We start from the raw sequence: 14,402 nt of genomic DNA on the forward strand, positions 1-14,402 counted from the left end.
AACAGAAAGTGGCGTAAGCTCTAACAAGTGCTGCAGGCATTACTTAGAGAGCTTTCCAATTCCTGACTAATATCAGAAAGCTACGGAATTCCCCTGGCACCAGGAATAGGGGGGCCCAACGCGCTAGACCCAATGGCCAAATGGCTCGACTAGGTTGAAACCGACTTGAGAATTTGTCGATACGTTCAACGAATTAGCGACCAATAGCTCAGGTACCCAGAACCGAGTGCAATAGAGACAAATTCTTGCTATAGCATGAGCCACCCTGGCTAGATGAGAACCCGCTAGATGAGAAGGAGAAGGATGCGCGGGACATTCAATGCATTCTCTTCCATGCCAAAGCGAATCTTAGTATTATAATTGCCAGGCCCTCTTGGAATCTACCGACTTCACGTGAAAGGTATTCGAGGCATCGAAAAACATAACCAAAGTTTTGCCTGTCAAGGGCAAATTGAAAGAAACCGATTTGTTTCACAAATTTCTTTAGTATCTTGGCGTAATCGAATTCGTTGAAGCTGGAACTGCCCTTAAGTAGTGGATTTGATCTATTTATTACTCTTCGTCTCTTTACTAATGAATGGTTTCTGTTTATGATAATCAATGTTAATAAAGATGAACATTATGGAATGGAATTTCGTTGATAATCCAAACTACTGGGCTGATTCTTTTGTTGTGTAGTCGGTCAATAAACTTCGTAGAAGGCAATCTAGGTGTAGTGCTTAGCGTTTACGCCGAGGACCTGGATTCAAATCCCAACCCTGTAGATATCAAGAGTGACTATTATCGAAACAAAAAACTTCGTTGTATATTACAAAGTTATCAGGAATGATTATCAGTTTTATTTCTGCTGCAACGGATATGAATTTCAGCATCAGCGGCTGGAACCGAAAATACCGATATTCTCGCATGTCAGTACCGGTATTTCGGTACCGGAAAATCGGTCGATAGTACCGGTATTACCGGTTCCGGTACTACCGGGACCCCAACCCTATACGTCACCCTTTCGTACAACCCTTAGCGCTGTATACATTGTAGTTTTTTGCAAGCAGTGAGAGAAAACATTGAGCGTTAAAGTTAGTTATTTCTCAGAGTTTTGTAGTACTGACCCATAATTTTTTTGTGAGGACTCCTCACTGCGACCAGTATAGTTGATCTATTGTGATATCACCCGGGTGTTTGCTGTATACCCGCACTGCATTTTTTTGCCATAATCGATATTGAATGAGCGATTTGCTTATTAAATTTTATGCGTGCTTGTGTGTATTAGGGCTTACCCTTCCCTCGAAGCTTGATCTACTTTACCCCCTTATTCCTAGCTGCCAGTACTATCCCATATTATTGCCGTCCCTGACGAGGATTCATTCGTACCTCTGACCAGTACACTTAACTATAGGAGGGACATTTGCACTGTCAAGAGGCTTCAGAGGGTAAATATAGAATTCAGTATGAAGGAAGGGTAAATGGAGGGGCCTGAGAATAAACCCACCTGACTTAACATCGAATGGCTTGATTCTACTAAGATTCGAACCCGCGACCACTCGCTTGTCAAAGCAGACTCGATAACCTTGCGGCTACGGAGCCCCCCTTACTGTCCCATAATACTGGGAACATTGACCCATAATTCTGACCAGGTTTAAAAGTGGCCCATAATACTGGGAATGGAATATGCTTACATTTTGTTGTTCTGCAAAAAAGTGTTTGATTTTTGAACAAGATTGCCTATAGAACATCAAATTATGGTAAATTTATAACCAATTAAGTTATAAATAATCTGTAAATTATTTAAATCTGTGTTTCTACCGATAATTTTGTACCAAAAATCAGAGGGGTTGTGTACAAGACACGACCGCATATGTAGGTGACGCAGGACTACAAAAGTCTCTTTGCAGCGATAGTAGCATGTATTCATGCTTGTAATCATTCGATTCTTCATATATACGTGCTATATGCAACATATATACATGCTACATGCGTTGTATGTAACATTGAACAAAGTAGTAACATTGCATACGTTCAATTCTCAAAAGATTGTGCATTTGAAAACAATTTAACAAAATCAAGAACACAAACTATTGCTTTCCTGCTACCTTACTGAAATTAAAGATTGTTTTTATTACCCATGGTTCCCCACGTTGAAGGGATTTCACCAATTCAATCCTATTTTATTAACAGCACAGCTTTTCACTACACTTCTGATGAAACGGCAAGCATGCGTATTCATACAGAGTCGTATTATAACCGAACACTACAGTTGTAGCACATTTTTCCAACACAGATATCAAATTCGCCGAGGTTTATTCGTCCCGCAGTAAAGAATTTGCGATCTGTTGGGAGTATGAACTTCTGTCATTTTTTCTGGCACACTTCCCTAACACAGACATCAAATTGAACTAGGTTTAATCGCGTTCGTAAGAAATCTGTTGGCACGAGAGGGCTTTGTCACTCTTTCTGGCGTACTTCCCAAGCAAGGACATCAAAATGGTCTAGGTTTAATCGCGGTGTTAAGAAATCTTGTTGAAATGAGGAAACTTTGTCACTTGTTTTGGCTTACTTCCCAAGCACAGATATCAAATTGGTATAGGTTTAGACATCGTAAAGAATCTTCCAACCAATCACGAAGCGAGAATTCTGGTAAAACATAGATTCATTATTTTCAATGTTTCAATAGTTCAACATCAAGAATCCATACTTTTCTTCGTTTGGGTCAATTCTTAGAAGATTTTCCGATCGATTGGTGTAAGAATATTGAAAATCGATCGGAAAACCGCTGAGCTATTAGCGCTCAAAACCTTTCATTTTTCGTGACGCTCGCATTTTTCGATTTTTTGGAATGACACCCTATCTCAAAACTTGCCGTAAGACGTAGTCCTACGTCAAAAAAAACAAAGTGAATTTTTTAATCGAGCAAAAAAAACATGGATTTTAAGAATTTTTATTTAAGGTTTAAACGTGAAAACCGAATCTATTCTTGCTTATAATATATACGTTATTATTTTCTATGCAAAAATATACGAAAAAAGACAAAAACGAAGGAAAATTTTTTTGGACGATTTTCGGAAATTCCATTGTTCGAATTTCCATTTCTGTTTCGTGCTAGAAGCGTTAATTCAACTCGGAGATTTTTCGAGGTTTTCAGACTGTAGAGCCCACAGACAATTGATTTTGTAAAAAGAAATTTGACTCATATCCTACAAATTATTTTTTTGCGCCCCCCCCCGATTTTTCAGACCAATTTCCAAGGGGGGGGGGTGACAAAAACTTTAAATATGATTTGCAATGGCCTAATTATTTTGTTAAAAAACCACGCGTTACCAGTATTAATGGATATTAAAATTGTTCATATAGTGGAGTGTAACTATGAGTCTGCCTCCCAGTTGGCTTCGTGGTATAATGCTATAATACTATAATGGTAATAATGGTATAATGGTATAATCCTAATGAGCCAGTCGTCGTATGTTCGTATCTCGGCTGGGAGAGGCTGTTAGAGTCAGTAGGATCGTAGCAACTGGCCCTGCAATTATCCTGTACTCTAACAGCTGGCTGCGAAGTCTGTCGTATAGAAACAGAAGGTCAAGTTTCGATAACGGAATGTAGCACCTAGGCTTTGCTAACTATGAGTCTCACTAAACCAATAAAAAAAATGTTATTATGAGTTCTAGAAGTACCTGGAGTTAACCAAATCGTAGATGTGTTTCTAGAGAGTAATTATGAAATATCTGATGTTAGTAAATAATTTCAAAATATTCGAAAACAATGACAGACATTATTCTACCACTATTACTGGTGTATCCACCGTGGAGTATAACAAAGGTAAAACTTCTGTGAATGAAAAGCAGGATTAAATCAAAGTTAAATCTAATTTCAAACAATACAACATATTACACAAGCTCCGGTATGCTTGAGCGCTGTAAAAGTTTTGGCGTTCCTGCTTCTTTCCGAGTCTGGGCACGTCCGTCAGTGCTGATAGGTAATGGCTGAGTAAACAATCAACTCTAGATTCTGGAACAGCTCTGAAAGAACGCCCGAATTCGAATGGACAGATGATAGGTAGTTATTGTTTACGTTCAATTTGGCGTCATGCCAGATTAGAGTTCCCCTGCACGCAGATGCGATGATTGGTGCCAAAAAAGTTGACGTGGATGAAAGAGATAAGAGCTTTAGACAGAAGATTTATGTAACCGTAGCCAAAACTAGTATAATGGGAATCCTAAGTTTGAGATTTGAGTGACCTTATTGTACTTTTCGTTATGTGGGTGTAGTAGGTATTTGTTGTTGAATTTCTGTCGCTTTTTCCCTCTTAATGTTATTTTCATTATTTTTCTGAAGTTTGTGGCACAAGAATTCAGTCTTCACGGTTCATAATGTTACGTTATAGAGAGAGAGTAATGATGTGTAGAAGAGTAGCGTCCACTCCGTCACCGCTGATCAATTGCTGCATTCTAACTACTTGAAAGGATTTGTTACCGAGTCTGCTTTGACAAGCAAACTAACAAACTATTTGCCTAAGTTTATGATAATGCAATTTTATGTTAACAGATTAGTTGATACAAGCAGGAGCAGGACATGATTCTAAAACTGGTGGATTTCTCTAAAAAATATAGAGCAGCTTAAGTTTCAATAGACCAGTCGGTTCTTTGAAAAACTAATCATCAGTCGAACTTTAGGGTGGGTGAAATTGATGAAAATATCTTTGGACGCTACGTTGGAGAAGTGTGTGAAGGAAAAAAAATATTTTGCTTTACTAATGACATGAGCAAACAAGAATCAAATTAATGCTACGATGAGTGTGCACTAATCCTCTTTGTATGTCCTTTTGCTGTCATCTTTTTTCAGTTCTACTCTGCAATTAACAGACGACTCTCGTATCGTTTGTCTGAAAGCTACATCATTCGACTCATGTCTCCTGTTTGTCGACCCACAAACCAAGTGTTGACTAATAGCATTAGGTGTTATTTTTTCGCATGTAGCGCATCTGTGCACAACTGGACAGAAGATGGATGCGTTTGTTTAGTTAGATGTTGGGAAAGTTGGTAAACAGAAAGCAGAAAATGTACAAATTTACTTTGCATTGTCCATGCAAAGACAGAAAAGAGCTACCACCACAAATTTTAATACTTCACTATTTTAATTAATATTAGTTGTACGAAGTAGTTTAACTACAAATATGAACTAAAAGTTAATTTGCTGTTGATTATCTTTTTACCGCAGGTTTATTTCGAGAACCTATCCTTTCGTTGCAACCAGAAAATACCAGTTCTTAGAAATCAACTACCATGCTGAGAAAAGCATCAATGTTTCTTTTCAATTTGGTACAAAATGCACGTCCTCTTTTTTACGTAGGTACGAGGATACGTGCTACGTAAAAAGAGCATAAAATAACCTGCATAAAGAACAAGCAAAAAACCGTGCATAATGCCGTTTGCATGTAACTATCGTACCAACGCTATTCCCAAGAGAAAAAAAATAAAAAATTGGTAGTTCTTTACTAACCGGATTCGTAGAATTTCCAGAAACCAAGCGAAAACGGTACACAAATAAAACCCCTATAAAAGATTTAGATGTGTCTCGTGTCACAGGTAATTCCCATGTGCTTAGTACTCTTGTGTAGAACATTATCAAAATATTCCGGTATTTTAGAGCCATTTTACTTATCGCTATGCGATGTTGAAAGAGCTCAGAGACAGACAATCTTTCCAACCTGTGTCAACCAGTCAGTCACAGTGTGGTAAGCTTAGTACCTACCCCGGGATGAGCTTTCATCCCGTTATGCATATAGCTACATATTAGCTTGGTGTGCACGTATTCTTTGTATATCCATCTTCCGTATGTCACCATGGTCCCGACCTGGTACTAGCGATACTTTTACAACCGATCTCGGCCGGTTTCCCTTTTCGTCGGATGAAACAACAGCTAAACACAGGAAGGACCACACAGTCAGCTCAGTGGTCTCGGTTGTAGCACTGTTTTTATCTGTGCTGGGTCGTGCATGTTGAACTGATGAGTTTCATCTTTCGTAACACGATTTGTTTTACTTTCAATGTAGTACAAAGTTAATATTTTGAAACTTTCGATTGGTGTCAGATATAGTAATTCTTTCAATTTGTTGATAATAGTATCACTGAACAAAATTCACTCCCAAACGGATAAAATGCAGATAGTGTGTAGCAGATGCATATTTCATTCAACACGGCAGCACATCCTCCGAGAGACGTGTGCTCTGCAGCAAGAGAGCAACATACCCCTTTGGTTTGCTGTGCTGTGACATGGTGGAATTTTGCTGTCAGTCTGGCATTATAATCAACACCGTCATCATCATCACCGTCATCCATCAACCGGTATTACATTGATGGTACCGGGATTAATGTGTGGATCGGTGGTGGTTTGCGTTTTGCGTTGGCGTCTCGTTTGGCTATTAAATGTTTCACGCTCTAGGTGAGCTATCCAGTGGAACGTCCGGTTCGGCATGGCTGCGCTGGATAAATATTATTTCGGAAAAAGTGTAACGACGGATTTTCAACGGATAAAATTAACGTATGGTTGGAAAGTATGCAAGTTTAACTATAATTTTCAGGAAAGGTTTCGATATGGTGTGTTTTCCCAGGAAAACCAAGACAAAACCAAACATCAAAGCTTATTACTTCCATTAATTTATTAAATTTTTGAACCCATTATATTAATTGCGTCAAAACAGATTCTGCTTCAAATCCAATTCAGGGTTCATGTGGGTATCTTCAGCCTATTAAGCGGTAACCTGGACAATATTCATGAATTACGTTGAAACTACATTTATTCGAGACAAGATTTTCATTCCAATTGGTTGGAATACATTTACTAAATATTTGAGCGCATTTTGGTCTTAATAAAACGCTATTAAATTTCAATTATAGTCACGAGAAATGATAAGGTTGCTGTGATTATTTTAGCCCTATTTTTTGATTGTGGTGTCTGCGCGGTTTGAATATCCACCAGGCCGAACGCGCTACGCGCCTGTATGGTGCAAACCATAACAGTTCAATCGCAACTCCCCGAATAACTGAATGGGTGATACTGCGCGTGCACCCACCCTAATTTCTAAGTTGGCACATTGTTGGGGCTCATCAAAGGTTTATCGCCTTCCAAAAATCAGCAATATCTGTTTGAAGTAACCTGAGAAATTGCGATGAGCAAACAGCAGCACCCAAGGGCTAATTCGGTGGATTACTGTACTTCAACGGCAGACTAAAAGGCAGACAGATAGTTTACGTGTTGGTGTTTTTCAAGTGCTGCCAACATACCGGTAATAAAATTGATTTAGTATGGATTATACTCAATATGCTATAAGCGTTCTTGACGCCACTGCCTCGAACATTTGTAGTAAAGTAGATGATATACCTTACCTTGTTTGAGCTGGAATTAGCCACAAGATGAATTTTTAGCTAATGAATGAAAATCGATTTATATTTTCCTATCATAGGGGAATTTATGTGTTCCACTTTGATAAAAAGAAATAGAACTGTTCTGTGATACTGTATCAACAACTGTTTAATTTATAAAATAAGTCAAGGTGAACGTAATGGTGTGTTTTCCAAATCATCATCGAGAGCGTATACACGTATGAAATTATTTTTTCGGCCTTATGTGTAAGTGGAGAAACAGTGGTTTTGATGTTTATTGAATAAAAATCAGCAAATTACTTACATTTTTGTGAAAATAGTTATAACACGTTAAAGCTTATGAGTGCTACATTATTTTCAGCATAGTTATATAGTGGCGAAGTTTTTATTTGGAAAAGCGCAGCAAAAGAAAAGAAATGTAGGATGAACTTAGCAGCAGGATGAAATTACCCTCCGGTACGCTAAGTCAATTTTCAAGTACGATTTGGAGTTTATATTCAAGTCAATTTTCATGTCCAATCACAAGTTCAATTTGAAGTCCCATTTTAATACCAATTTCTAGTCTAGTTCAAGTTCTATTTTAAACCCAATTTTATGTCCAATTCCCGGTCTAATTCCAAATCAAATTTCAAGTTGAATTTCAAAGTCCAATTTAGGCCTGATTTCATGTCCAATTTAATGTCCTATTTTAAGTTCAATACCTAGTCTAATTTAGTTCCAACTTCATCTCCGATTTCAGATCCAATTTCAAGTAAATTTAATGTCCGAGATCGAATACAATTCTAATTTCTAATTAATCTAATTAATTTCAATAACCCATTTTAATTCCAATTTCTAGTCTGTTCGAATTTCTATTTCACCAACGATCTCAAGTTCAATTTCAAGTGCTTTTTCAAGCCCCATTGAGGTCCAATTTAATTTTCAATTGCAAGCCTAACTTCCAATCAAATTTCAATTCAATTTCAAAGTCCAATTTAAGTGCGATTTCATGACCAATGATAAATTCCCTGTCCAATGATAAATTGTTTGTCCGTGATAAATTCAGAGTCTAATTTAATTTCAATTACACCTCCGATATCAAGTACAATTTAAGTCTAATTTTAAACTCAATGTAGTATCCGATTTCAAGTCAAAATTTACGCCTAATTTAAAGCCAATTTTAACTTGTGTTTTTTTTTCAATTCAGATCCAGTTTGGAATTCAACAATTTTTAGTTCAATTTTGATCCAATTTTAAACAAAACGTCAAGTCCGAATTCAATTGCAAATCTAATGTCAAATCCAAAGTTCAATTTTAACTATGATTTCAAATGTAATTTAAATTTCCTACATCCCGTCTTACCTATAAAATTTAAGATAAAAAGTCCTAATAGTGGAACTCCGAACTTTAGAGTAAATAACTAAATTGATTTCGTAAAACAGATCCGCTATCCTCCGATTAGTTGGTAATTTTCTGTCCAAAACTTGTTTTTGTAAAGTCGATTCCCCACCTTCTGTTTAGGTCTGGGCACGCTAGTTCCGATGGATTTAGATGTAGTCCGTCTTCTGCTGCTCTCCAGAAAAAGATGGCAAAAATAGGTAAATGAGACAGAAGAAATAAAAAAGGAAAAGAACACTTGAGAAAACGAGACAAAAACTAGACAAAATGGATAAAAAAGGGGGAAAATGCAAGAAAGGTAAGGAACCGATGTTGTGTCGCTGAAGGAAGGGGCAAAAAAAACAAAAAGAGTTTTTAGACAAGCGAAAAAAAGCGTTTTCACATAAAGTTTAATTGTGAAACCCGAAAATATTCTACCAAACCTACCGAAAGAGAGACAAAATCTAAAGAACACTTTTTACCGCTTTTCGGGCATTCATTATTTGAAAAAAAAACGGGATAAAAAGATGGAAAAAGAACGGGAAAAAATGGGTTAGAAAAGGAGGAAGAGATACAAAGAAAATACAGGAGCATCGAGAACAAAAAGGAGAAGAAAAACGGGATAGAAAAAGAAAAAAATGTAGAGAGAAATGAAATAAAAGAATAAAATCGAAAGTCGGACAGAAATTGATAAAAAACGAAACAGATAAAGAATAAAAACGGAGGAAAAAAGACGAAAAACGGAACAGAGGAAAATAAGGCCTCAGGAAAAGGGCGCAAACGGGACAGAAAAGCGAAAAGCAAACAGAAAGCAAATAGCGGGCAAGGTTACCGAGTCTGCTTTGACAAGCGAATGGTCATGGGTTCAAATCTTAGTAGAATCAGGCCATTCGATGTCAAAGTGACTTTAGCATGGGTTTATTCTCAGGATCCTCACCACCCTTCCTTCATGCTGAATTCTATGTTATCCCGGTACGGCCTATTGATAGTGCAAAAATAAGACCCTTATTTGCGCCAGGACTTTAATTGGGGACAGCGCTGTCATGTGGAACGAGGTGGGTAAAGTAGAGAAAAGCATTGAAGGAAGGGTACTCAATTACGCACAAGCACGCATAAAATTCAATAAGCATATCGCTCACTCAATAGCGATTATAGCAAAAATAAATGCAGTGCGGGTTATACAGCAAACACCCGGGCGATATCACAATAGATCAAACGATACTGGTCGCAGTGATGAGACCATACCGGAAAAAAATAGCGGACAAAAAAAGAAAAATAAAAAGGGGGAAAACATAACAAGAGAGGAAACGGAACAGAAAACAAGAGAAATCAGAAGAAAAAAGAAGCATAGCGAAAGAGAAAAAAGAAGATCTATGGAAGAAACGAGGAAAACGGGAAGTAAAAGGAGAAAACAGAAGAGATCAAACGGAATATAAAAGGACATAAGAAGGAAAAAAGAAAATAAAAACATGACAAACGGACTAAAGAAAAAGGTAACACGGAAGAGAAATGAACGAAAAACGGAATATAAAAAAGGAAACCCGGAGACGAAAAAGAAACAAGGGAGCAAAAACTGAATAAAAGTGACAGAAAAGACAAAAAAAGAGGAAAAACAAAGACGAAGACGCAAAACGAGATTGAAAGGAGATTAAAAGAATTAGAAAAAGATAAAAACTGAAAACGAGAAAAAAGGAAAAAACGAAGACAGAAAATAGGAGAGAAAATAATAAAAAACGAGTTTAAAAAGTACTGAAAACAAGGAACAATGGGATAGGATACGAAAAAAATGCAACAATGTAACGGGAAACACGGAACAGAAAAAATGGAAAACGAAGGAAAAAGAGAAAAAGCAGAAGCTCAAGAAAAGAAAAACTGCAAGTTCACTTAGTCCAAATTCATTAGGTTTAATGTCAATGTCAATTGCATGTTCCATTTAAGTCTTAATTTAATTTCAATTTTAATTCAAATCCAATTCCAATATTAATTTAATTAAAATAAAAATTTCAATTTTTCAATTTTCAATTCACAAAAAAAATTGTTTTAAGTTTGATTTCACGTCAAATTTCAAGTAAAACTTCTAATTCCAATTACCCTAAATTTACGTATAGTTTTGTTTGTAATTTTAGCTCCTATTACCAGTTTAATAGGAAGCAAAACAAAGCAAAGCCTAGGTGCTACATTCCGTTATTCAAACGGCAGACTTTGCAACCAGCTGTTAGAGTACAGGATAATTGGATTGCCTCTCCAAGCCGAGATTCGAACATAAGACGACTGGCTTGTTAGGCCAGCATCATACCTCGAGGTCAACTGGGAGGCTAAAACATCAAATCCAAATGACTTCAATTTTAAGTATAATTCAATTACCTATGCCAAGTCTGATTTCAAGTCTAGTTTTAACTCTGAATACTAGTTCAGTTTCAGCTTTGATTTTAAATCTAATTGTTCCCGAAATACCGGATTTTTGAACCTGATCGGCCGTTATTTTTGCAATAAGTAATAAAATTGATTCGTCATCCTACAATTACTCCAAAATATTCTTCTGAAAAATCGGCTGCCCCACATCTTGCTTATGTCATTAAGTCATATGCATGTCAATTTTACATGGAATTGCATACTGATTACAGTATGTCAAACGAAGTGTACAATAAGTTGTTTTGCAGTCATGCGTGTCGTCATATATAACTAATGGCTATGAATTATAAAGCAATATACTGTCGCTACTCGCATAATAGTCCCATTTATATAGGAAACTTCATAGAAAATGGGACGGTTATGCTAGTAGAGGCAGTATAGATGATTGCAACATTTAATTATATCATTTCAATCGTATATTGAGGAGTATTAAATTGCGTTTTCCAAAAAACTGTTGTATTGAATGCAAGGTAGAATCACAAATGGTTGTTATAATTTTTGTACGTATATTGCCTCCACTTTGATACTTATATGTTCTTATGTGGTGTGAAATATCAGTTTTTCGTGCAGATAGTGCCCGTTTCTTTGGTAACAAAACGCACTGCTTACTTTTTTGACAGCTTGAAATTACCGTAAAAAGAATCTGCTTGGCTGTATGTAAGTTATAAGTATATATTTTGCTTGTCTAGCACTTAAGCTATTGATTTACTTGATAAAATAAACGATATTCACCGATTTGCCGATTTGTTATAATTCATCGCGTACGAAAGGGTGGCAAATTAGCAATATGATTTCGTTTCTCTCAATTACAACCGTGATATACAAACCAAATTGTTTGCTGGGTAGGTGCTTACCAGCATCAGCTAGATGCCGACTTCAGACATACAACAAGCCATCGCAAGTTCTTCGAAATGGATCAAATTACAGTATGACTATGAAATTCTGTGAATCTATTAACTCCATCAAACACAGAACAACCCCAAAAGGTACCAACATTCAACTGATATTTTAAGTACATTCCTAGTTCTAACAAGCAGCATTTCTCTCAGTTCACATGAAATTTTTAATTTAACTCTAATATTCAGTTCAATTACAGGTTGTACAAATTTTGCCGGGTCAACTAGTTTTCTAAAAAATTCTAGAAATCTTTCTAATTCAGAAGATTAGTTTTCTAATTACAACAATCGAAATCGGTTTGAATCTCAATTATTATCTTTCAGCCTGATTAGCCTCTTAATTTTATAGGTTGAAAATTTGTTGTACAAATATTTTTTGGCAAAGCTCTCATATATTTTGTAACTTGTTTTGCATTATTTTGTAGGTACGTTCATTTTTAAAGCAAAATTAGACGCTTCATTTCTCCTGAAAAGGCAATATAAAACATTACGGATGTTTTCGCAAAACGCACAACGTAATACACGTGTCCAACAGACGGAAAGCAAAGACAAACATACCAACCGGAACCATGACATTTCAACATGTTTGGGTTCGGGTGAATGCTTTTCCGGAGCGTTCTTGTTTATTTGATCTTTCGTATTTTTTTTATTTTCTTATACATTTTATTTTGTTTCCCCTCCACACCACCGTGAGTACAATCTCATATCGGTTTGAGGCTCTCACATGATGGCAATTTTGTAGCGATAGAATAAACACTCGCCTCGGTCTCGACTCGAGCTTGACTGTCTAGCTCTAGCAGGATGATGGAAACAACATCGCATGAAAAGAGGATTCTCGAATCGGTGATTTATTGCCTGCTGGAAACCAGATTGGATATATCGATTGGGGTTGCTTCTTTGCAAAATACTGCCATTTGGATGTCAAATAATTATATTTTTTTCTGCCAAATTGTGACTTCTAATGAAAATACAATCCTCTGTTTGGTCGATTACGATTTGAAATATTCTGAAAAGTACTAGTACTAACAGATCCTAACGATAAATTGATAATCTCTGTAGGTCAGCCACAATCAGCTAAACAATGCACGAACTCTTATCGTTCGTAGAAGAAAGTTGCATAGGTACATGCTGAATTCCAAGAATTTATAAATGTGATTCAATTCTCTGCCGGAATAGTAATACATGTCGTATTTGTTTTCCCCTTTCCATAGTATTAACAAACATGTAGGACACGAGAGAATGCGACTGATGCGGTCAAGCGGAGTAGGATATGGTATTTAATTGAAATTTCTCCGTGGGCCGAGGATTACACAATTTAGCGTGCTCCATAATCCCCACTCGGGATCGGTTGAACGAAAGCTGATAGGGGCTGCAACAACGACGGTCTCGTCGTCTATCGCAACTCGCTCGGTTTCCATAGCCGTGGCACCGTGAAAATTTATTGCAAAATGGTTTGACCTAACCATGCGATTCTTTGTTCCGATTTGTACCGACGTGCTACCAGCAGAATCAATGCGTGCGTGGAGAACCAAACACGGCCGCAAAAACTCCATTTAAGGACAAAATATATGCGAGGTGATGCTTGGTTGTAAACAAGTTAAAATCTTCGGTACCGTTTCTTGTTTACGTCAAACGTAAATTATGGCATTGGAAAGTTATGTATTTTTCAACAGTTTCAAACTGATGTACTCTTTAAGTTATAATTCAACAAAACACAAGTATGAAGTTTAATAATTTATGTATCTGCTGCAATGGAGGCGCCTGGTAATGAACCTTGTGAGATGATTACCTGGGGGAATCCATTTTCTACTCTCAGCAAAATTGAACAGATTGAATAACCATCCACTGAAAGAATACAACAAAGCATACTTGAGCTTAGTTCTCGGTAAATGAAGTTCACCTATTTGATTATCGTCATAGGAAACACTCTCGTACGGTTTCTATCTTGTATAATTTTTTTTTTTTTTTTTTTTTTTTTTTTTTTTTTTTCCTGTATGGACTCATCACTGCGACCATTATGTTAGATCTATTGTGATATCGCCCGGGTGTTTGTTGTATAACCCGCACTGCATTTATTTTGGCTATAGTCGCTATTGAGTGAGCGATATGCTTATTGAATTTTTTTTTTATGCGTGCTTGTGTGTAATTGGGTACCCTTCTTTCAATACTTTACTCTACTTTACCCACCTCGTTCCACATGACAGCGCACAGTCCCCAATTATAGTCATCCCTGGCGTAGCAAACCAGTGCATTTTTACTATAAGGGTCTCATTTTTGCACTGTCAATAGGCCATATCGGGATAATATAGAACTCAGCATGAAGGAAGGGCGATGAGGGGCCTGAGAATAAACCCATGCTAAAGTC

The 14,402-nt window shown here is 36.8% G+C and overlaps 1 protein-coding gene across 2 annotated transcripts in view; it reads right to left on the reverse strand.

Annotated features, from left to right (window-relative positions):
- Window positions 1-14,402, reverse strand: part of LOC128733893 (spondin-1-like) — a 66,926-nt gene that overhangs the window by 28,952 nt on the left and 23,572 nt on the right. The gene's annotated exons all lie outside the window — the stretch shown is intronic.

This window comes from Sabethes cyaneus, chromosome 2, assembly GCF_943734655.1.
Source record: "Sabethes cyaneus chromosome 2, idSabCyanKW18_F2, whole genome shotgun sequence".
Taxonomy (NCBI): Eukaryota; Metazoa; Arthropoda; class Insecta; order Diptera; family Culicidae; genus Sabethes; species Sabethes cyaneus.